At 41.8% G+C, this 25,732-nt stretch overlaps 1 non-coding gene across 3 annotated transcripts in view; it reads left to right on the top strand.

The window, feature by feature from the left end:
* LOC109455926 (uncharacterized) overlaps positions 1 to 25,732 on the top strand; it is a 247,327-nt gene that overhangs the window by 74,108 nt on the left and 147,487 nt on the right. For all 3 annotated transcript variants that reach the window (XR_016019990.1, XR_012493410.2, XR_012493411.2), the window contains exon 3: positions 19,132 to 19,220. This is a non-coding gene — a transcript (uncharacterized LOC109455926). The remainder of the gene's footprint in view (positions 1 to 19,131; positions 19,221 to 25,732) is intronic.

Here is a 25,732-nt window from a genome sequence, read left to right on the forward strand (position 1 = left end):
AGGAGGATGAAAAGCACAGTAGCATATATGAAGTGCTCCGTAATTGGTGGTCATTATTATGCACAGACCTCCTCCCTAAAGGACTGACAGCTTTCTGTCAGCTAATAGGAAGAACAGAAAAGGTAACATACAAAGAATTAAGAAACATAGACGCTTCAAATTTTGATGTGTAACAATACTTAACTCTTAGCACAAAACTTCCAGTCCACATTTGGATTTCTATATGAAGGCCAAAATAATGAAGGCCAAAATAAAATTAAAGCCTTTCCTTGTCTTAGCATCTATTTACACTCTACATCTTGGATATGGGCTATTCAAATGAAATTCTTCTTGTGTAATATCTCTTCTCCTTTCCTCTCCCATAAGTTGACCAAAGTTTGCAGGTCTTTTAGCATCCTCATCAAACACAGCCACTTTCCATTCTCCCTACGAATCACAACCCTTTGCTTCTGTTGTTCGAAGTGATTTTCCTCTTGAGCATACATAAATAATTTTAAACAGTGGCCCTGGAAACTACATTTACTGTTAGAAAAAGAACCCCTAAGGTGATCTGTATGTGTATTTAGCTGGAGTCCACCCACATCCCCATTGAGTTAAATGCCCCTGTTATGATGGAAGGAGGACAAGAGGGAGGGAGGGAGGGAGGGAGGGAGGGAGGGAGAGAGAGAGAGAGGGTGAGAGAGAGAGAGAGGGTGAGAGAGAGAGAGAGAGAGAGAGAGAGAGAGAGAGAGAGAGAGAGAGAGAAACAGCAGAAAATTCAAGATGGGAGAGAATTTAGGAAACATTCAACACAATTTTTTTTTTTTTTTAAGATTTTATTGGGGAAGGGGAACAGGACTTTATTGGGGAACAGTGTGTACTTCCAGGACTTTTTTCCAAGTCAAGTTGTTGTCCTTTCAATCTTAGTTGTGGAGGGTGTCGTTCAGCTTCAAGTTGTGTCCTTTCAGTCTTAGTTGTGGAGGGCGCAGCTCAGCTCCAGGTCCAGTTGCCGTTGCTAGTTGCAGGGGGCGCTGCCCACCATCCCTTGCAGGAGTCGAACTGGCAACCTTGTGGTTGAGAGGACGCACTCCAACCAACTGAGCCATCTGGGAGCTCAAAGGCAGCTCAGCTCAAGGTGCCCTGTTCAATCTTAGTTGCAGGGGGCGCAGCCCACCATCCCTTGTGGGAGTCGAGGAGTTGAACTGGCAACCTGTGGTTGAGAGCCCACTGGCACATGTGGGAATCGAACCGGCAGCCTTCGGAATTAGGAGCACGGAGCTCTAACCGCCTGAGCCACCGGGCCGGCCCAACACATTCTTTCTTAAATATTGTACCTGAAGAACCTGGAGCCCAGAGAGATTGGCAGTACATGCTTCCAGTGTGTCCCCAAACACCTGCCCAGCCCCCATGGGCATAGCAGCCCTTATCATGCTGCATTATGGTTGTTAATGTGACTGTCTTGTCTGCTGTTATCTGAAACCATCAAAACAGGGCTCAAGTCTTATTCATCCCAGTCCCCAGCACTACACTTGATACATAGTAGGTGGTGAATAAATGTCTGATAAATGAATGAAATGCTTTCAGACTTGTAACAGTCCATCTTGGTCTGGTATCTGGCATTAATGAAAGATCAGAGTGAGGTCTTTAGTTCCTATCATTTTTGTTCCCAGAGCTTATTCGTGTTCTCTGGTATGTATTTTCTTTTCATGGGTCTGAATTTCTATAAAATGTGGCCGAGTAGGCTGACTGGGCTCCAAGGCATAATGTGAAAAACAATTATCTGACGGGGATTTCAAAGTGTTATGAGAATTTAAAAGCTTCAACATACCATACTTAGAATGGCTATTTTCACTACCAAGTACAGAGAGGCTACCTGAGAATGAAGCCTAAACAGAAGAAATCAGAGTTAGGGGAAGAAGAGAAAGGCATCTTTCTGATGATGTCATCTGAGTGCCTGTATCCAACCATACCGGAAGGAAATCAGTACGCCTGTACCTGTCTCTTATATGAGCCAATATATTGGCTTTTTACTGAAGCCAGGCTGAGTTAGACTTCAGTCATCTGCCACCAAAAGATTAACAGAATAAAGACCGAACAATTACAGTAGAATAGAGGCCAAAATGCTGCATGGTACTGATTGCAAATGCAATGGAAGTCCAGAGGTTCAAGAGCTAGGGAGAAGTTAACAGAGGTAATGGGATTTGGGCAGGTCATAATCACTGTTTTAATTATAAAGAAACATCAAGAAGGGCCGTGTGGGAAAAAAAGGACTGTGTGTAGCTGGTAGGCTGTAGTAGTATAATATAGTACGGTTGGGTATGTATGGTATGTTATATAGGAGGTCTGACAATTAAGTTTGCAAACTTGTTGCAACGGTGTTACTAACATTTTTTTGATATTAGAGGGTTTATTCGTTATGAATTTGTACCAACTGGACAAACAGTTAACCAAGTTTACTCTTTGGAAGTGCTGACAAGGCTGTGTGAAAAAGTTAGATGACCTGAACTTTTCACCAACAATTCATAGCTCTTGCATCACGACAATGCACCAGCTCACACGGCACTGTCTGTGAGGGAGTTTTTAGCCAGTAAACAAATAACTGTATTGGAACACCCTCCCTACTCACCTGATCTGGCCCCCAATGACTTCTTTCTTTACCCGAAGATAAAGGAAATATTGAAAGGAAGACATTTTGATGACATTCAGGACATCAAGGGTAATACAACAACAGCTGTGGTGGCCATTCCAGAAAAAGAGTTCCAAAATTACTTTGAAGGGTGGAGTAGGCACTGGCATCAGTGCATAGCTTCCCAAGGGGAGTACTTCGAAGGTGACCACAGTGATATTCAGCAATGAGGTATGTAGCAGTTTTTCTAGGATGAGTTCGCGAACTTAATTGTCTGACCTCATATAGTATGGTATGGTGTATGGTATAGTATGGTATGGTAGATATAGTACTATATATAGTAGTATACTGTATTAGCTATGAAGGGAATAAGGTTGAGCCAAGTACAGTGCTAGCCTTCATCCTCTTTGAAGGTTATTAAAGAGGGCTTATGGAAGGGGAGAAAAATCAATGTGATGCAAGACTATTAGATTTGGACAGTATCCAAGCAGCTGGGCTGAAGATAGTCTATTCTCTAGAGCAGTGGTTCTCAACCTTGGCTGTACATTGGAATCACTTGGGAAGCTTTAAAACATCCAGATACCACATATACCGTGGAATATTATTAGCCATAAAAAAGAAGTGAATCCTGCCATTTATGACAACTTGGATAAAACTTGAGGGCATTATGCTAAGTGAAGTAAGTCAGAGAAAGACAAATACTACATGATCTCTTTTATATGTGGAAGCTAAAAAAGTTGAACTCATAAAAACAGAGAGTAAATTGATGGTTACCAGAGGCCGGGATGTGGAGGAAATGGGGGGATATTGGTCAAAGAGTATCAACTTTCAGTTATGAGTAGGTTCTGGGGATCTAACGTACAGCAAGGTGACTATAGTTAACAATACTGTATTGTATACTTGAAATTTGCTAAGAGAGTAGATCTTAAATGTTCTCACTACAAAATTTTTAAAAAGGAACTATGTGAGGTGATGGATGTGTTAATCTTAATATGGTAATAATTTCACAATATATGTGCATATATCAAATCATCACACTGTACACCTTAAACTTACACAGTGTCATTGTCAATTATACCTCAACAAAGCTGGAAAACATCCAAATACTCAGGCCATAGTCCAGGCCAAGTAAATCAGAATCACTGGAAGTAGGACCCAGGTATCAGTATTTTTAAAAACTCCCCAAGTAATTCTGTGCAGCCAGGTTTGAGAACAAGTGCTCTGGGGCAGTACTTCTCAAACTTCAATGTGCATTTGAATCTTGTTTACGTCTGGAATGGGGACCAGAATTTAGGGAGTTAAGTATAGTTTAGGGTGATGGTGGTGGTGGGAAGGATGTTCTTTCCAACCCATCAGCCTCATTTCCCAGAAATAATCCATAGACAGTTAAGTGTGGTGAAAGGTTAATGGACTACATGATAGCACTACTTCTGATGCAGGATATAGGGGGATCAACTGTCGTAGTTTGCCTGGGTCTCGGGGGTTTCCTGGGACACAGGGCTTTCAGTGCTGAAACAGAAAAGTCGTGGGTAAACTGGGGTGGTTAGTCACCCTGACCCTCTGGTTAGTGAAGTTCTGACAACTGTTATGAAGCTTTTCCAAGCACATAGGCACCATTTGTAATTTATGGGGTAAACGGGACCCCAGAGGATACTCCTGGGGAAGGAGAAGGGAATTGCCGGGCACATAGTCCTCTTTAAGGCCGTGGATAGATACAGGGGCAAGGGAAGGAAAACAAGTGCTCGGGCTTTACCTGGCTCACAGGCACCTATCCAGAAGGGGGAAGGCCTGGAGGTAAAGTAGTCTGTCAGTGTAACATGGAGAAACTGGACGCTTCTCAATAATGTGAGAAATTCAAACTATAGTATACAAGAGAGCACTCATCGTCCAGGGAGCTGATTCAAAATGCAAACTTGGCCCCTCCCCTAAGAAATTCAAATTCAAAAGGTCGAAGGCCTTTTACTTAGTATCCTAGGTGATTCCAAGTCGCACTGAGAAACACTGAGCAAAAGGACCTGTCTGCCAGTAGTTTGGTCTGTCAAAGAAAGCCTTCCTGACCAAGGGATGGGCCGGCCCAAAAAGATTCAGCACTACTGGTAGGTGATGATAAAGTTTCACAAAACAGCAGATCCAGATGGTTTTGGGAGTGAATTCTAGCAAATCTCCAAGAAACAGATAATTCTAATGCTTTTTGAGTTCTAGACCATAGATAAAGAAGGAAATACAATCTTATTAAGCCAAGATAAAACATTGAAATCAAGCCTACCAAAACTAACACACACAATAAAACTGCAGACCAATCTCATCAATAAATATCAATGTAAAAAATCCGAAATACAATATTGGCCAAAAAAGCATCATATTAAAAGGATAAATTACTGCCACCATATGAGGTTTATACTAAGAATGCAAGGATGGTTCAGTGTGCAGGAGTTTATTACTATGATACATGATATTAATAGAGCAAAAGAGAAAAGAAAAAAAATCACGTGCCTATCTTTGTAGATCATGTAATAGCATTTTAACAAAATTCAACATCTACTCTTAGTGTTTTTTTAAATGCCCATCTGATCTCCCAAACCACAAACCTGAACATGCGTAGCAGTTTTCCATTATAAAACAGAAGTGGAATATATGAAACCAGGCCCAGGCATGTCAGGAAAGCAAGAGAAAACTGCACAAGCAGGTGGCTCAGATTTCCATGGTACCAACTTTTTACTGCTACTCTGCCTCTCCTTCAGTTATAACCTATGGCCTCATGGCCTCCACTCCCTATAACCTGTTATCAGAGGAGGAAAGTCTGGGTCCACTTCCCTAATGGGTCTGCATGGTATGCTAGCACCAGCTGGAAGCAGGTAACTGCTGCCCTACAGCCCCATTCAGGAGTGCTCCTGAAAATGGTGATGAAGGAAAATCCTCCCAGGAGGCAGAACATTTGTTTGTTTACTTTGTGGGGACTGAGATGGCCAGATAACTGGATCCACACTGCCTTGTAGGCAGTGACTAATGGGTTATTCAATTGGTTGGGGACTTGGAAAGAACAAGATTAGAAAAGGTATGTGGATGGACCTCTGAGACTAAGACTAAAATATGAAAGTGTTCATATCTACGTAAGTGGCCACCAGAGAGCATCTGCTGCGGAGGCGCTGAATAATTAGGTGGACCGGGCAGTCCGTCCCTGGATGTCATTCAGCCTCTTCCTCTAGCTACCATGGTACTTCCTCGGTGGTCCTGTGAACTTGGTGTCATAGTAGCCACAGCACAGACATCCCTCACCAAGCCCACTGCTGGGTACCTGACCAGCCAACAGCAGATGCCAACTCTGAATGTTTGATATGACACCATTCGCTGAGGGGCCCAGGCTTGTGCAGCAGACACGAATGGGACTCAAGTCTCAAATCAGCCTGGCCTGGATGAGCCCAGCTTAAATCAGCTGAACTCCGACCAAGCCACAGACCTGTGAGCTACAAGTAAAGTGTTTATTAAGCCGCTGAGGTTATGGTGCTGTTTGTTACGGGGCAGAAACCTCATATAATCCTTGTATTAATCCTCATTGAATTATCCTAATTTGATTGTGCCATCTGTTTTCTTTTGGAACCCTGACTGAATCACTGCCTTTTTGCAGATGATGAAAAGATGCGTAAATCTCCAGCTCAGACCTTTCCTCTTAGCCTCAGACCCATAGACAGCGATCTGCTCAATATCTTCTCTTCGATATCACAAAGGCACCTGAAACTCAACACTCAACCCTCTGTCACAAATCTGGTCCTCTTTCAGTGCTCTCCATCTTGCTCAACAGCACCACCCACTGAGAAAACCTATGAACTCTCCTTGACACCCACCCCCATCACCCCGGTATTCAAACCATCACCAAATCATGTTGACTTAACATCCTAAATAGCTCTTAAATCTGGCCCCTTCTCTTTGCCACCACCCTAGCCCAATCCATCAATATTTCTCACCTAAAATAATCTCCCAATTAGCCCCTCTCCACTTGGTTCTCCATACAGTGGTCAAAAAGATCTTTCTGAAAATCCAATTTTGATCATGTCCATGCCCCAGTTGAAGCCCCTCAATCGCTTCCCATTGCTTTTAGGACGAAGACCAGAATATTTAACATAGGCCTCAGGGCTCTGCGTGGTATGGCCCCTCTGCCCTGCTTTCTCCCCTCCTCTGCTCTCTTTATTTGCTATAAAAGGCCACGTGGCCTTCTTTATTTGCTATGCAGCATCTTACCCCCTGCTGTTCCTTCTCCCTGCAAAGCTTTCTCCCCGCTTTGCCTTGTTAACACGTACTCACCCTTCACATCTCAGCCCAAGCATCACCTCTTCAGAGAAGCCCTCTCTGACCTCCCTAAGTCTGGTCCATAGCGTTGTGCATTTTACATTTGTGTGATTGCTTGATTAATACCAGTCACCGCACCCACCCACTATAATGTGATCTTCCAGAGGGCAGAGGCAATGTCTGGTTTTGGTCATCACTGTATTCCCAGCACAGAGTCTGGCTCATCCTCAGCACTTGGCACCTATCTGTTAAATTAATAACTTCGTAAATCAGGTGTTGAGCTGGAACATCTGTAGCATTCATGTCAGCTCTGACCTTGCGGGCTTCCTTTTCAGGTCCTGCCTGCAGGATAGAGGGGTGATGGGGAAAGCAGCCAACTGGGGTGAAATAGCCTTCACAGGTCAAAGCCATTGGTTAGAAGTTGAAGAAGCCCTTTTCCTACTTCAAAGGTCCTGCTAAAAACAATGTGGCAGGCGCCAGCACTCAACTGGCCAGACAATTCTCAAGGAATGCTTAACACTGGCCAGAAAATGAGTGCCAGAAATCCTGGGGCAGAGCCTTGTGCCAGGAGGTTCCCTGCCTTATTAAGGAGAGAAAGAGAAAGAGAGAGAGAGAGAGAGAGAGAGAGAGAGAGAGAGAGAGAGAGAGAGCTCTAAATGCCACTGATTCATCAACAAGGATGATGCTCAGCCATCCTGGCGCTCAGTTTCTTCTTATCAAGTCTTCACCACCACCACCCTGCCCCTTCTAGAAAGACCTTAAGTAACTGCTGTCTTGAAACCTCCTCAGTTGGTTGGCTTGGGTGATGCCCAAATATCTCTTGTCCTGTACTGAGGTGTTGGGGAAGGAGAAAGGGACAAGTTACACTCCTAGCTCTTAACAGCGTATGATTCTATTATTTTAAATCCTGAGGATTACTTTTGCCTTTTAAAGAGTGGATTCATTACATATTGACAGCATGACTTAGACTCTATCCAGGGGAAAGAGGTAGGGAATTCCAGGTACATGAGTCATCCTGCTGCCAGGGGCAGAGGCAGTTTTGCAGACCTTATCCCACAGCAAGGACAAACCCTCTGTCAAGGTCAGATGATGTTCTGAATCTGTACTCATCAGGCAGCGCACCATTTCCAACGAAGCTTTTCCTGAGGCCAGGGAGGGAGGGCTTAGATGAGAGGCCTGGACAATTTGGGCCTTAGAAAGAGTCTTGCTCTGGCTATGAATGAGGAATCCAATATCCCATGTGAGACAGGAAAGAGGAGGGAGGGCATGTCTGGGTCCTAAGTTTGGCTGGTAGAAAAGGTGTGTGTCCATTCATAAGATAGAATACTATACAGCAGGTAAAATGAATGACCCAGGGCCACACTATCAACATGGGCTAATTTTTAAAACAATGTTGGAGGGAAAAAGCAAGTTGGAGAAGGATACATAGAGTGTGCTACCGTTTATAAAATGTTAAAACATACAAAAAGTTATAAATCATTTAGTTGAAATATAGATCACTAAGGATTTATAATAGGATATAACATATAGGATTTATAATATGTATATATGACATATATGTACTAAAAATATAAAAATACACATGAAAATTATAACATCAAATTTGGTTGTCTTGGGTAGAGAGAATAAGAGTGAGAAGCGGTACACAGAGGGCTCCAACTATATCTGAAATGTTTACACCTTAAGCTGGGTGTTTGATAAATTGTTCTGTATACCTTTTGGATACCTGAAATATTCCAGGATGATTTTTTAAAAGCAGAAAGAAAGGTTAGGTTTCAGAGGGCTTGAGTACAAATTGAAACCACTGACTTGTGTGTTCATTGGGACAGTCCCTCAATTATGACCGCCCAAGTTACCAGTGTCCCATGAGCAAAATCACCCCTGCATCCAGGGACTTTCCTCTCAATTGCAGCTGAAGCTATAAATACTCCCACCTCCACCACTGCGTCACTGCAGGGCCCACCCCCGCTGCTTTCCCCTTCCCTCTGTCACTGCTGGGAAGCCCCTGCCTCCGCTCACAGCCTTCTGGACAACTTCCAGCTCCTTTTCCTGTCCTTCGCACTCCCATCCCCCCAAGCAGGAACACCCACTTCTGACTGCAGAGTGGAGTAGGAAAGAGAGAAAGCCAGCGACATTTCTGTTCTCCCAAATTGGAACTTAGAGTGGATTTTCACGGGGAAATAACACTGCCCAATAACTGATTTCCTGCTCATCATTAATACTAGAGTCTCACTTCGTTATGGGTGAGACGGGCTCCAGCGGCCTGCTTGCGAACCAGAGTCATTCAGAACGGACTGAGGAAAATCTGTTCTGAATTCTAAGACAAATTTTCTAGCAAACTTTTGGAATAACACCAATTTTTAAGTTGTCAGTTCCCTATAAAGCCCTAAGGGGCCAAGTTAAGTTTCCTTGACTACAGGTAATGAATACAAAGAAGCATGGTTGCTGATGGGTGAAGTAACACAGGGAACTTCGGGGGAACTCCAAAAGAATTTCCTGAGAAAGCAAATTACATCATGGCTCACCTGCCCAGCTGCCTGAGTTCTTTAGAGTGTCCGTGCTTCTATTGAAAAAGCCTCTTTCTTGCTGCAGCCTCACATTTTAAATGTGAACAGTATAATAACGAACTCCAGTGAGAAGATCTGGTAATTTGCCACACAATGTGATTTCTAATTGCTAGAATAATACTGCACAATGGAATAATTTCCTACCCAGTAAAAATGATTTCTCTGCCTGAGTGATAATATCCTGTTGAAATATAATGCCGTTCCAGACAGTGACTACATAATGTCTGGAGTCTTTTTTTTTTTAATATAACCTTTAAATGCTAAGCATTAGGAACAAGGCAGTAGCAAGTGATAAAACATGTTCCCAGATGAAGAGAAGAATTCTTTGGGTCTATGTCAGAATCTTCTAATTACCCAATGTCCTTGGATAAAATAGCAAGTCAATAAATTTACAATGTACAGATAGTCTTTGCTCTGTTCCTTTAGAGAAGATCAATTGTGTGACAAGAATGGAAATGGATTTTTCCATAAAGTTGGTGTGCAATATAACATCTGTATTTGGACAGGCACACATGCCATGTTGTTAATTTTAATGCACCAATTTAGTCCTCATTATGTGCTTCAGCAGACCCATAAAAGCAGTATTTTCTTTAGCAAATGAAATCGCAAGACTTTTGTTAAGCAGTGACCTATGTGCCCATAGGCGTGTAATGCTCTAGGTGCTCTCAAGGAATATGGAAGAAAGAGAAGACATGGTCCCTGTTCTCAAGGGGTCCAGAAGCTCAGCGTGGAAAGGAGCCACATATCAGAAAGATGATAACAGTGAGGCCCAGAGAGGGAAAATGTCCTTCCTAAGGTTGCACAGCCAGTGGAATAGAATTATTCAGGTGAAAAGCAGGTGTCCAGAACCGGAGCTCAGACGCTGGCCTCTTCAGCAGCCCTTCACAACACCTGTGTTGACACATGAGCAATGCTGTGCTAGATTCGAATGTTTCTGTGCGGCCAAGCTGTGTCCCAGGGCACAAGGCTTTCTCCATGGGGCTCGTGGGACGTGCCCTTCCTCGGTCCCTCTGACTGCAGCTCATCAGCTCATCGATTCAGTCTGCTGCGGCCCATACGCTGTTTCTCCAACTGCCACTCCTCGTTGGCCCCTAGCTCTGGAACTGAGGTGAGAGGGTGGAGATGGGGGTGCGCTACCCAGACTTGCATTGTTGAACCCACACACTCTTCAAGAAGTCTTCTTGGGCAAGACTTTAAACTGCTCCAAATTTAACAAATACCACCCCTAATGACCCTGAAACACCACTCCGAGTTATATCCGCAAGAGAAATGTGTACATGCTTACCTTCAGACGTGCTAGGATGCCCGTAGCTGTTCATAATAGCCCCAAATTGGAAACTAGTCAAATGCCTATCAACTGTAGAATGGATTAATAAATTGTGGAATATTCCTATACAGCAATGAGAATAAACTATCTACACCTACATACAACAATATGATGAATCTCATAAATATAATGTTGAGCAAATGAAGCCAGGCATAAATGGTACGTACTGTCTGATTCCATTTATACGAAGAACAAAAAGAGGCAAAACTCATCTATGCTACCAGAGGTCAGGATAGTGGTTAGTTCCCCTTGGGGTGCAGTAGTGACTGAAAGGGGACATAGGGGGATATGGGATGTTGGTGATTAATGTTCTGGTTTCATGTGGATGTTCAGTTGATGAAAATTCTTCAAGCTGTAAACCTGCTATTTGTGCACATTTTAATATGTATGTTATGTTTCCAAAAAGGTTAACAAAAAAGGCTCCAGCCTGACTCTACCTCCCATGGCTCCCCACACACAGGAGTGCCGGCCACTTCCAGTGCAGCCCCCCTTTTTGACTGCCACAGACTGTCTTAACTCAGGCTCCAGTCCTGCCTTCCCAACCACAGAGAACAAATAGCAACCTCTTTAAGGGGTCCCCTTAATGCCCCCCCCCCCATGAGGCTGGAGGTTAGAGGGCAGCTCTCCTTGTCCCTCCATCCTGGGCTTGGGGTTGGGGTCCGATGGGTACTCTAGCATGGCAGTAGTCTTCTCCAAAGAATCCTCTTCACAAATCCTCCTTCCCTCTCCCTGTTCTTGATGCCTTTATAATCAAAATTGTTGAGAGCATTTGAGAATCTTCGAGCATGTCTTTTGTAAATTTTGCCTCTGTGCACCTGTCCACACTCATTATGGAATATGATATCTCTCGTATTGGTGCAAAACAGCATCAGGAAGGTCCCATTTTAATATCTTGTTATATAGGTAAAACATAAATCCATCTACAATAACGACTCGTCACATTCACATACTGCAGTACTTGGAGTTTACAAAGAGAATTCAGATCTATTATTCTTAATTTTCACAGCAACTCTACGAGGCAGATGTTTTCATTAGTCTTGTGTTACAAGTGAGAGTCTGTATCCTTTTAAAGCCTGTGCTAGGTATTTCACATGGCTATTTTATTTGATTTTCATAAGGACCATCAGAAGTAGATATTATCATCCAAGGTCCAGAGAGATGAAATAACCTAATTCTAAGTCAAGTAGTAGATTTGGTGAGATGACCTGCCCTGCCTAAGGTCACACAGGTATGACTACATGAGGACACTGGGACCCCTAGCCAGGTGTTCTGACTCCAGATTTATCCTCCTTCCTTCCATTAAGGGAAGGCCGAGGTGGGAATGTACCAAAGTAAAGAGAGAAGAATCTAGGAAACTTCTACCTGCTGGTCTTGGATGTGAGGTTTGGAAGAGACAGGCTTGGGTTTGAGTCGCAAACCTACTACTTGATTTAGAGTTAGGTTATTTAATCTCTCTGGACCTTGGATGATAATATCTACTTCTGATGGTCCTTATGAAAATCAAATAAAGTAGCCATGTGGAATACCTAGCACAAGGATTTTTAAAATATATCTTTCCCCTTTGCACAAAGTCTTCTGGTCCAAAGAAGAGTAGATGGGGAGGGACAGTAAGAACTAAAAGAGAGGAAGGTTCTGCATAGCTGATACGGATAATGGTGGCACATTGGGCAGAGTGAGACTATAAAACATGGCCCCTCATCAAGTCAGGGCAGAATTTATTTCTCCATAACACTGTTTAGTCTGTTTAGTAGTTGGAATAAACAATTTAAGGCTATAGTCCAAGTTCTAGTACCCTATAGCCAGGTGTCTAGAGTAAGGGAGGTACAGAAGTTGAAAGAACTTAAAACTGCAGATAAGACTGTCCATGTCAAAACTTGGAAATTATTCTATGAAGGAATCAGGAAAGCCAGTCAAGGGATTGTCCCCACTTTTACCTCTTTTTAAGCATTTCCAGCACTGTTTTGTTTTTGCAATAGTTCAGAATTACCAAATATAAGAGACACTGTTAGTTACCTACCCAAATCCATTTCTCTTTCTAGAATCACCATCTATGGCCATGTGCTCAGGGAAAGTGTTCCCCCTTACTCCTAGACAATTAGGGTGATTCCATTCCTTTTGTCTGGTGGGTTTAGGCATGGGTATATGATCCAAACTTGGCCAGTGAAATCTGAGGGAAAGTCTGCTGGGGGGAATTTTGGGAAAGTTTTGCTCACTTTTAGAAAGAAACACAAGACATGAAACATCTCCCCTTTTATGCTCCCCTCTTCAATGCTATTTTGTGAGGATGTGATGGCTGGAGCTGCTGGAGCCATTTTGTGATCATGAGGCACAAATGTGAAAATAAAACCCAACATACTAAAGATAGGGAAACAGTAAGAAAAAAACAACAACACCTGAGTCCTTGATAATGTTCTACTACTGAAATAGACAACTCTGGAACCACCTACCTCTAGGCATATTATATGAGTTAATAAATGTCATTATTTTCAAACTAATTTTAGCCAAGTATTCTCTCTTTGCAACCAAAAGCATTCTAACCAACACAAGAAACATTTTAATGTCATAGTGTTCTTTATAACATTATTCATACTCATTTATTAGATGATGTAGCCAAACAGATACCAATCAGAGGAAAGAGAACACAGGGTTCTTGTGTAGAAAAAGACAAATAAGGTACTAGAAATAGAGTGAATAAGTGACCAAAAAAGGATGGAAAGATGGAGGGAATTCCCTTGGCCAGATTGGAGACAGAGCTGAAAGAAAGCTGTAAGTATGCTGTAGCGAAGTAAGCAGCGTACAAGACGTTTCCCCTCACATACCGAGTTGCATGTATATTTTATGGATTAGGCTTTCTCCACAGAAGAAGTTATACTCTTTGAATGTTCAACTTCAAATTAGGGGGAAAAAAATCCACAACCCTAAGCATTAAAGAACAATCAATAGGGGGTGGCCGGTTAGCTTAGTTGGTTAGAGCGTGGTGCTAATAAGACCAAGGTTGCTGGTTCGATCCCCACATGGGCCACTGTGAGCTGTGCCCTCCTGGAAAAGCAAAACAAAACAAAACAACCAAAAAAAGCAATAATGTTTCTCATATTTAGCATTACTGAAATTATCTGTTTGGTTCTCTTGTTCATTTGTTATCTCTTTAATGGAGCGGATAGCTCGGATGAATAGTTCTTAAAGAGGTTTAGATTTATTGGGTGATCGCTCTGTGCCAGACTCTGTGCTAAGGGCTCGATAAATATTGTCTACTTTAATCCTTATGACAACCGTGGTAGATGCTGGTAGTCGCCTCCTACTTGCCATTTTGCCCTTCTTCCTCAACCCCACTCACAAAGCTGGGGTCAAACGGCCCCTCCCCTCTGTCCCCCTGAGTGGGGGAGGGGATACCGATAGCGTAGCAATAGCCCTCTCCAAAGAATTGTATTCACAACTCCTCCTCCTTCATGTGGCTCTGGTTTTGTTCAGGGCCTCCATGTGCCAGGTGAAAATATCACCTTTCCAGACTTCTTTGTTCGTGGAGGCCTGTGACTGTGTCTTAGACCATGAGAAGTGAGCAAAGCTGCTGCTTCAGGCCATTCAGGAAAGCTTTTATTGTTTTTTAAATATTTCAAAGGAGCATCAAGACATGTATGTAAAGTTTGTATTTGCCTCCTAGAAATGTTCAGAGAGAGGATATGTACTATAAAGACCTGGGTTTGAAAGAAAGAATTGGACTGTTTGGAACTCCATTACCCAATTTTCATGGGCATACGCGGAGGCAGCCTTATATATGCAAATTTTGCAAGTGTTTATGACATAATTTTAAAAATCTGACACTAAACAGGTAAGATCAAATTCTACCTCAATATTGTGACTTAATATTGACCAAAACTGTGCCTTTGCGCTTCTGTATTTACAACACGGAGTCAAGACACACAGGCCAAGCATAGTTTCTGAGACAGTTACACACATTTTATTCCGTAATGTGGACACTTTACAGTAAAAACCCTGAGAGCAAGGACATTTTGGAAATAGTGCCAGGGGGCTGGTGTGCCATTTTTGTTATCCATAAATATAAACTTCTTTAATTAAGCACAACAGGGTCTCATTTTTTTTCATACACTTTACCCCGGAATTCAGTTTTTACTGATAAAATAAATCCTAGATTTTAATCATGATTTAAATACATGGGGGCCTGTTTTCACTTTTGTTTTTAACTTCATTATTTATTTATTTTAATCGAGATATACTTGAAATCTAGTAAAAGAAGTTCCCAATCTACTTCCGCCTGGATCCTGTGCCACTCTCCTCCCTAGAGGAGAAAACCATCCTAACTTCCTGTGGCAATATTTTCAAGTTTGTTGTCATTCCCTCTAAAAAATGAGTCCCTTGTTCTTATTTTTTTAAAGTAATGAGTTTCTCCCCGAAATTTCATTATGACAATAAACAAGATTATTTTTTGAAAGCAAAACTCTACAGGGACAAAGACTGGGAGAGAAAAGAACAACAAACTTGTGGAAGCAAGAAAGCAGCTAGACAATCAGTTACTGACCCAGCAGACCAGAAGAGGCTGACTCCTAAGTTTCTCAAGGGGGGTAAGGGAGACCAAGAAGAAAGCTCATTTTTGGTGTGACTCTCCAGAAAAACTCCGAATTTGGAGGCAACCCCCATATCTCTGAAAGTGGGGTATAAATGGGGCTGGAAAAAAAAAAGGTTTCATTGAAAGTGGGTGTATCAGTCAGGATCTAGTGAGGAGATAGAAACTACACCAATTATTTAAACAGAAGGAATTTAATGTGAAGAATTGCTAACTAGGCAGAAAGCTATTAACTAGGTAACTGAAAGGGTCAAAAGAGAACTCTAAGGAATGACTCCCAGGGCTGAGGGAAAAAAGAAAAAGGATGGAATTATTAGAACCTAGAAGCTTGGAGGAGGGGCCCATGGGGCTGGGACCCAGATGTCTGAGAAGGGGGTACTGCTCAGCTGGTGCTGGTGTCTCTGCTGCTGGAGTGAAGCATTGCTGGATGCTGCTCACAGCAATAGAAAGAAAACAGGAAGTAGCTTGTCCCTCCTTGTTTCCCCAGCATTCCAGTTTCCCTCTGTTGCCCTCTATGGGCAGAGCCTAACAGGGAAGAGCTGGCGAAATTACTGTGGTTTTCAGAGTCTCAACCCCAGTGTTGCAAAGCTGAATACAGAAGGATTGCACTTAGAGCTGGGAGACAATAATATAATAACTGGCAGTATTGGTATTAGAAGCAAGTTTAAACCTAGATCTCCAACCTCAGCACGGCAACTGCTGTTCCTTCCAGACCACCCGCATACGGAGATGTGTTCTCTGGCGAGTAGAGGGTCGCCAGTAGAGGGACTGGGAGACATTAAGCACTGTTGAAAGTGGGATCCTATATGAAAAATAGGGATTAAGCGAAGGCTTACTGAACATCAGGACCTCAGTCCTGTCCTTCCAAATGACCTCCACTGAAAGTCAGATATATGTTCTCCAGGTAGGGGCTTGGAAGCTTCTTCTCTGAGAAGCTGACAGCCCAAGACCAAAGACCTAAATATCCTGATATCAGTATAATAGGCTAACTAGATTACAGTGAAATCTATAATCAGTAACCCCCACCAAGCTCTCTTCTAATCAGGGTTTTGGGTTACAATATTAAGTATGAGCAGATAGCCTAGGACTACCAGACATCTCAGGAAACTCTAAGGTGCAAGACAGAGGCCAAAATACTGAGAAAAAAAGAACTTGGAGGAAACATAGACTATGCTGAGAGATATCATCTTTGGTATTTAATATTTTCTGAGAATAAGAGAAGACATTGTAACCAAATAAAAAGAAAAGATTTAAAGAATAGAATTCTTAGAAATTAAAAAAAGGATAGCTAAAATGAAAAACTCAAGAAGAGGATTAGAAGCTGAAGTTGAGGAAATCTCCCAGAATGTGGAGCAAAAAGATAAAGACATGGAAAAGGGGAGATGAAAGATAATAAAATCTTTGGGTTAGTCAGGAATTCCAACATGTGAATAATATGAGTTTCAGAGTAAGAAAACATGGAAAATGGAAAGGTGAAATCATCAAAGAAATAGTTCAAGAAAATTTCTGACTTGAAGGATACATTTCCAGATTGAACACACTCACTGTGTGTGAGCTGAGAAAAAAAACAACTATAGCAAGGTACATAATTATGAAATTTTAGAACACAAGAGGCAATGGAAAGATTCTGCGAGCTGCAGGGGAAAAAAAATTTAGTTACACCAGGCCTGGGCCAACCTCAGGAAACTCTGTTACAGACCTCAACCTGCTGCCCAAGTACTCTGGCAATAATTATATGCCACTATAATAAATAGCTATCATTTATTAAGCACCAAAGACTTTACATTTGTCATCTTTTAATTTTGTAACCATCCAACAAATCAGATACCCCTATCCCCATTTTAAAGATAAGGAGATTGGAGCTCTAGGAGGTATGTGACTTGAATAAGTTCACGCAGCTATTAAGAGTTAATAACAACAATAGCTAACATATATTTAACGCTTGCTATATGTCAGATGCCATAATGTAACAGACACTATTGGAAGCCTAGCCCACATCCATCCCACCCCTTACCTGTTAACAGAATCCTAATTTTCTTTAGATATCTATGTCTCAGGAAAAGGGACCTTATCTCCAGCATGATTGTCCAAGCCAATTAGGCTGATCTATTCCCTTTTGTCAGTGATTGAATTAAAGGCAGGCTGTGACCCAGCTCTGGCCAAAGATGTGGGAAAGGAAGTCAGTGAGGAATTTCTGGGAAAGGTTTTCTCACTTTTAAAAAGACACAAAACAAAGAGATGACTCTCTTCTGCATATTACAGTGACTGGATGTGATGCCTGGAACTGTGGCAGCCATCTTATGACCATGAGGGGAGACAGCCTAGGAAAGCCAACAAGCTGATGCTGGAAGAGCATAAAGCTGGAAAGAACCTAGGCCTCTGGTGAACTAACCAATCCTGAAACTTCCCTACTTTTAGACTTCTTGCTATATGAGATAATATATTTTTCTTATTATTTCAGAAAAAAATTAGTTACATAGGGTCATGTAATTAGAATGGGTCTGAACTTCTCCATAGTAACACTTGAGACCCAGAAGAGAATTGAGCCTTCAAAATGCCAAGGAAAATGAATTCCAACCCAGAATTCTATACCTGCAAAACAACTAATTCATGTGAGGTAGATTTAAAGACATTTTCAGATATGCAAAGTCTCAAAAACTTTACCTCCCATGCCCTCAATTCTCGAAAGCTACTAGAGTTGTTCCATCAAAACAAGGGATAGGACCAAGAAAGAGAAAGATATGGGAACGAGGAAACGGGGGATGTAACTCAAGAGAGAAGTGATAGGAACTCGCAGGGTAACAGGAAAAGGAAACCAAGACAGCAGCTGAGCCCGAGGAGTAGACAGCAACTGATAAAGATTGGAGCACGTCGGATATCTCCAGGAAAGAGTTCTTCAAGAAGATGAAATTGATGGAATACTTGATGAATTTGAACAATTGAAAGGAGATTTAGACAATAAAGGGAGATTTGGGGGATGAGTTCATTATAAATATATAGGAAATAACGCAAATGAGAAAACTAGGAAGATTTAATTTAAAATCTAATTTAATTCCAGGAAAAAGAAAAAGTTGAGTGAGCAAGGAAAAGTAATCATGGGTTACTACACAGCTTAGCCATCAATTACATTTGTATAATAATAATAGTATAAAGAATGAATATTGGTTGAGCCAAATTAGGATATATCTATATCGGGAAGCTTGGGAAATGGAAAGTGGGTGTATTTGGTAAGCAAGGAGGGAGGTAAGTAGGGAAGGGGCAAAAATCCTAATTTTTCAAATTGAGATATCAATAGATAATGCCTGCACTTCACAAAGCAAGAGTTGTCACTGTAAGCATGTTATTTAGTAATATGAAGGGAACTTAAGAGAAAAGCAAATGATTGACTTTGAGGAGTGGGAAATGGAGGCAATGGAGTACAGAGGACTGTTCTTTTTCTTCATGATTAGTCTTGTATAACGGATTGACTGTTTAGGAGTTTGGATAACCTTAGTAATAATAATCACTAGATTTAAAGCAGAAGAAACCAAAAAAAAATTTTTTAATTTATTGGGGTGACAATTGTTAGTAAAATTACATAGATTTCGGGTGTACAATTCTGTATTACATCATCTATAAATCCCATCAAAAAAATTTTTTTTAAGAAAAAGAACCAATTAACTCCAAGGCAAATAAGGGTTATTCAAGAAAGGAAAGAACACGGAATGTGCTCAGCTGTGATCACATACGAGTTACATAATGTGCCCACTATGTTCTCTTTGCCTTCCAGATCCATCTACCCTTCTCCACCGGCTCTGTACCCAGGAGGCAGAACTATACGGACTCCACCAACAGGTTGCAGTGTCCTCTGGCTTCCAGGTGGGTTCTGCCTGTGGAGAGCTCCAGCAGGAGATCAGAGGGAAGGCAGAGGACTGGCTGGGCATGTAGTTTCTGGCTGTCTTCCTTGCGTGGTCATTTCAGGCTGGCTGCGTGCCTTCACAAAGGTTACAGGTGCTATCAGGCGGCTCTATCTTCACGGCTCTCGGTCTCCAGGTTCTTTGGGGCTTACGAGTGGTAACGGCACCCCACAGTTTTACCAGCCCTATCTCTAATGGTTTCCCTATACCCAGCCCACATTTTTACAAATAGTCCTTTATCAAACTCTTCTCAAATTACCCAATTTGAATGTACCATCTCTTTCTTCCTAGGACTCTAACTGATACACACAGCCATGACAATGTAAACAATGAACGTTGACTTAATAAAAAGCTCATGATATATTGGCAGGTGAGGAGGGAAATATGTGTATATTTGAAGGAGGTGCATAGAAGGGAGCTAAAGCCTCATTTCCCATGAGAAGAAAATGGATTATATCCATTTCAAAAGCCAAAAACCAAAATGGGAGTATATTCATATTATTTAGAAATGTAGAAGTAAATCTCAGAAGAAATAGCAAAAAAGAGTTGAGAAAATAAAGATGTTTCCTATTTATTATTTGAATATCTGAGGAATTAAATGAAAATTGTGGGTTTTTTGGACTGTGGTTCGAGACCCATTAGTAGTATTTGAAATCGATTTAGTGAGTATCTGTCAATTCCTTTATAAATTAGAACAGAGTAGGGAAGTATCAGCCTTCATCACAAGTAGTAAGAGTAAATATGGTTTTGTTAAGCTAAGTTTTATATTTGTGTGTGTGTGTGTGTGATGTGAAATGTATTTCAGTTGGGCTCAGAAAAGCTTGAAAGTCTCTATTCTAAAAGATAGAATGGTGGCTGAAGACAGAGCAGAGAAGTAAATATCTTCATCAAATGGGGCTAAAGAGTTATGTTCTTCTCGGTGGATGCAGTTACGTTTCGAATGGCGGACAGGAGTAATAATTCACGGTACTGTGTGAAGCCCTGTCAGATTAACGGTCCCACGTGCAGCTCTTATTATATTCACCCTTTGCATTATAATGTTCTTGGCTCACCAGCTAATACAGAAATAAATCCAGAGCCTCTCTGTTGGAATGATACATTGCTTTATCATGGAAGCCACTGCCTACAAGGAAATCTAATTGTTCAGGATGGGGTTGGGGGAAGACCACAAGAAGGTCAGCAAGCGAGAATAAAAATGACCTCCAATACAGTTGGAAATGGGATGGAAATTCAGACCTATTTGCAGTGAACTGATATTTAAACTACCAGCCAGGTGATTCAGGGCTAAAGTGAACCGAGTTCCTAGAATGTAAAAACAAAAATACAATCTCATAGGAATAAGCATTTAACTCTCCTTTTGTTAGAGAGATAGAAAATGAGGTCCAGATTGGTGAAATAAATTTAAAAAGTGTACTGTTTTCAATCTAGGAAAGAAGTGAGTTGAAATTAAATCTTCCTGAAGGTACCATATTTATCACACATAGTTGAAACTATATATAATTGTGGAATTCCAACTATATTTATTCTATAATTTATGTAATTCTATGATTTTTTAATATATACATTGAGTGGAAAAGGAGGAACTAAGCACACCACAATTTTCCCACCAACTTGGGTAAAGTGAGTAACAGGTGGCACTGAAAAAGCAATAATTCCCAGGCACCAGAAAGTCCATCTGTTTGCATTCAACACAAATGACAAGTGCAAAATTTTTGTTCATGCGAATAAACCCTGATCAATGCTTTCAAGTATATTTTTGACTGTAACCACTAATCGTGAATGGATCATCAATTAAAAGTTGGCCCTTACACAACAGTTTTTTAATCCAATGGTATATTCAGGTCTGTGTGACGCTGTGAGGGTGAAAGGGCCAATCGTGGAGCCCTGGTTTCAGGAAAACGGCAACACTCCCCTGAGAATACAGAAGCATCAAGAAGCTTGTGCTCGCTGACGTCATCACTTCCTCATTCTTCAGAGTGTGATGACGAACTGAAAGGGTGAATGAAGTCTGCTTCTCACCCCTCACACCCTTACATTCAGCAGCACACATTGCATGACTCTGAGCCAGACACCCCAGAGAGCCAAAAAAAGGTGGAGATGGGGTTCTGCCCTTGAGGAGGTTTTCGTCTCGTTAGGTCCTCAGGAAAAACTAGAACATGGTACCAACGGCGTTTAATAAAGAGCTAAATTGTGTGGATTGAGAAATAAGTTCAGCTGAAGAGATCCACGTTCCTGATGCCATGCTAGGGCTTGTTTGCAGACATCCTGCCCCCTTTGAGTGGGCTGCTGAACAGAGTGAGCTTGACTGGGCCACCAAGTGAATAAGGGCCAATATGCACTTTGGAGTTCACTGCTGAAACCTGCCAACCTTAAACACTGGTCTTTGCAGGCTCTCAAAATCCCAGAGACCTGTCTGCCTTAGGCTACCATGTGCCCCCTGAAAGGCTATAGAAAGCTTGATTGCAAGAAGTAAGGTATCCGGATAACCACGTCCCACAGACTGCCCACCAAGCCTGTCTTCTTCCTGAAGCAACCACGCAGTGAGATGGTCATATAGAACCACACGGCAGGTGCATCAGGCAGGTTCTTTGTTGCAAACAACATCCATTCTGATTGCTTAAACAAAAGGGAATGTATTGAGGGGTAGTAGAGGAGCTCACAGAAACTCTAGGACGGTGAGTGGATCAAGCTTGTAAGTCTGAACTGTGCCCTCAGATGGCTGCCACTGCTGGGCGTGAGTGCCGCAGCTCACGTGGCCAGTGCTGGGCATAGGACACTCCCACTAGGCCCTCTGCCACTGCTCTCCAGAAGGCTGCAAGTCTCTCTTCCAGGCTCTGCCATTCTTGCTAGAATGGATTCTGTGCCATGCCTCTGCCTGCACTCTCTTCCAAATCAAAGTCTTGCACGGGAGCGTCGTTACATACCCATACCCTGGCTGCAAGTAAGTCTGAGAAAGCAAGTTTCTGCCTTCTGCCGTGGGAGGCAAATGTACAAAGTTCTTACGTAGGGAGGGTGTGCAGAGGTTCTAGGCAGCACAGAGGCATGGAAAAATATGTTCATTTGTAACGTGGACCTAAGGCCAAAGGTACACAGAGTTCCAGAACCACACTGCTGTTCACCTGTGTCCACACCACCTCAGGGACATTGGAAATATGTCACGTCCCATCCATTAGAAAGGCATAACGACTCTCTTGATTTTCTAAGGTCATGGGATGCTTGCGTAGGTGGAGTGATCCAGGGCAGCAGCGACAGCAGCAGGCAAGAACTAAAGAGGGTCACATGGCTTAGGACGTGCCTCTGGACACACACCATGCCAGTGATGTCCGCTGCTGCTGTTAGTCACGGAGGAAAGTCCGGAATTGTGGTCCAGATGTCCGTTTGCCTGGTAAAACCAAACACTGAAAGGGGACTTCAGTTTCCCCTTTGAAGCTGGAACATAAGGTCTCAGCAGGGCTTAGCAGTTATCTTAGTGTCCTGTGGCTGCAGTCACAAATGACCACAAACTGGATGGCTTCACACAACACACATTTTTTTTCTCTCACAGTTCTGGAGTCAGAAGTCTGAAATCGTATCACTGCGCCAAAATCAAGATGTAAGCAGGGCCATACTCATTCCAGAGGAATCCTTTCCTTGTCTCTTCCAGCTTCTGTAGCTGCAGGCATTCTTTGGCTTGTGGCCACATCACTACAATTTCTGCCTCCATCTTCACATCACCTTCTGTGTGCGTGTGTGTGTGTGTGTGTGAGAGAGAGAGAGAGAAAGAGAGAGAGAGAGAGAGAGAGAGAGAGAGAGAGAGAGAGAGAGAGAGAGAGAAATCTCCCTCTTTTAAGGATAAATGTGATAGCATTTAGGGCCTACCTGAATAATCTAGGATAACCCTTCATTTCAAGATCCTTAATTAATTACATCTGCAAAGACCCTTTTTCAAAAGAAGGTCACATTCACAAGTTCTAGGGAGTAAGACCTGATCCCCTTGGGGTACATTATTCAGGTTAGTACAGTGCTAGATGAGGGCTGTAGAAGAAGGTGGGACTAGAAGAATGAGGCAAGACTGGTGCCAATAAATTATTCTGTAGCCAGATCCTTTCCTAAATCCCAACCGCCAACCTCTAGCATCCTTGGAATTTGGCAAAACTAAAGGACCCCTGCCCCCAGACTTAGTTGTTAGAGTAATTAATTCCTTTGGCATAAAGTTGGCTTCAAAGCTGACATGAGTAAAGCCACTTGGAAAGGAAAACAAAGGTTGTTAGTTAAGAATATATACTATACTCTTGAGGAGTACAGATAGCAATACAAATCTAGGTTTGCTCTCTGTTACATAGTTACTTTAAACAACTGATTTTTGTTGGCTCAACTATGGCTAACTACAAAGTAGCACCAAGGGCTGGTCTAAGACGCTGGGTTTGCATCCTGCTCTTCCGCTCCTAGTGGTTTGTCCTTGGGCAAGTACTTTCGTTCTCCGCACCTGTTTTCTCATCTCTAAAATAGGGACGATAATGTTACTTAACCTCATGGATTTCTTATAAGGCTAAAATGAGATACTGTACATGAAGACTAGCTGGCACAAGTAAGCACTGAATAAATGTTAGCCCTTGTTGTTGCTTTAGTAATTGTTGTTAGTACTGTTTCCATACTATTTTATCTAATCCTTTTTATGCAAGTATGGTATATATGAGCCAAACCATATTAAAGCGGCCTTTAGAACAACGCAAAATGAGTTTACCAGCGACTCTACAAAAATGGAAATTTAAACATTAAATTTGGGGAGGAAAATAAAAGCCCAAAGTTACATTATCAAATAGGCCTCAAATAAATTAAATTGATATTGTTCTTTGTATGCCATAACAATGATTCAAATACAGTGGCAAGAATTTTTCTCCACTTAAAAGGTTTTTACAGACCTCAAGATGTAGAGTCTGTCTTCCAGGCTTAAAATAGCTTCTTTCATAATTTTTTTAAACATACGTATTTTCATGCAGGACAGCAGGGGCACCTTTATTAGCAACGTTTATCAGTTAAATAGTGAGTTGTCCCAAATATCTTGGCACATTTCACCCTAATCAGGTGGAATCAACAAGCAAATATATAGCTTATATTTCTGTTTATACATTCTCAAGAGTATTTATTTGTTTAATAAAGCCCACAATGTGGCTGGTAATTGGAACTGTTGACTGAACCAGGTTCCCTTGTACAGAATGCAAGACTTATGAAATGTTATAACTGAGTCACAAAAGCCCTTTTAAGCAAATTAATGGCCACTGATGGAAATAATCAAGGAGTACCAACAAAATTTCAATTAAGTCATTTCACTATTTTTTTCTCCTTTTCTTAGCACTTGGTCCTTTATCCTGCTATATTGTCATAGTTTTAAAATTTGAAAACAAGGTCTTTTATTTAACATTATTTTTGTCAATTGGTGGTATATTCTGACTGCAACATAGGAAAAGTTTCATTAAACTTTATTAGCATAATCAACACAAAACTTATTGGTAGGATTCCTACTCTCCAGTGTTTAGAAAAGCAGCTTAGCAAGTTGAGAGAGTATATATGAAGAGATCATTTTAATATATTTTTATCTTTATTATGGTCTCTTAAAATATGATTTATAAAATCTCATTTTCTAGTGAGCTCAGATTTGCAAATGGAAAGAGCTAGGAGCCCTCTAAAATCAGATAAGAGCTGTGTCTAAATTTGAGCACAGAGGATTTAGAAAAGCAAAGTTGGGCTCTTTTTAAGCTAATATTTTGTTTTAGGGAGACATTAGGCGGGCTTTTTCTCCCCTCTAGAATAAAAGGGGGAAAGGGCTTTGATGCCTGGTAAAGGCAGGACATCCCTGAGTGGTGTTTAAGATCCTGGAAGAGTTTAGCCCCTTAAAAGATTTAGTATGAGTTTAAACACACTGGAGGGAAGTTCTTTCCTTGACATGTCTGGACGAGGGGGAGGTTAGGAGGGGAGACGCACCGTCTAATTCTCCCGCCACCCTGGATGCTTGAATGAGCTCTTCTGCTGCAGTCATTTGAGGAGAAGATGGCCCCAAGTATCCCAGCTCCCTTAGAGGGACAATGGAAGGCCCGCAGCTCAATTATTGCAGGAAAAACTGTGAACAGGGTCTTTCTTGTTTTGCCTGGCCTTAAAAAAATAAATAAAAGACCCCTTTAATCATCAACAAAACAAACAACAACGACGACAAAAACTTTTCCCAGAACAAGGGGGCCTAGTAGCCCCTACATAGGGAAGGGAGACTAGTCAAGTAATGCTTCAGAAAATAAGGGGGGAAAAAACCTTCTTTAGGGGATTTTCTATCCCTCTCTAGAGCTTGAAGGGATAAATTTTGATGCAAAAGGAAAGGAAAAAAGTACATATTTAATCACCTGTGGCTGAGCACTCTATCTGGGTGGTATTCTTATCAGGTGCACTGGGATTCTCAGGTAACCTGGCGCAGACAAACATTTGGGAAACAGTAGCCCCAGGGTA

Source organism: Rhinolophus sinicus, chromosome 18 (genome assembly GCF_057876585.1).
Source record: "Rhinolophus sinicus isolate RSI-liver-muscle chromosome 18, RSI-T2T, whole genome shotgun sequence".
Classification (NCBI taxonomy): Eukaryota; Metazoa; Chordata; class Mammalia; order Chiroptera; family Rhinolophidae; genus Rhinolophus; species Rhinolophus sinicus.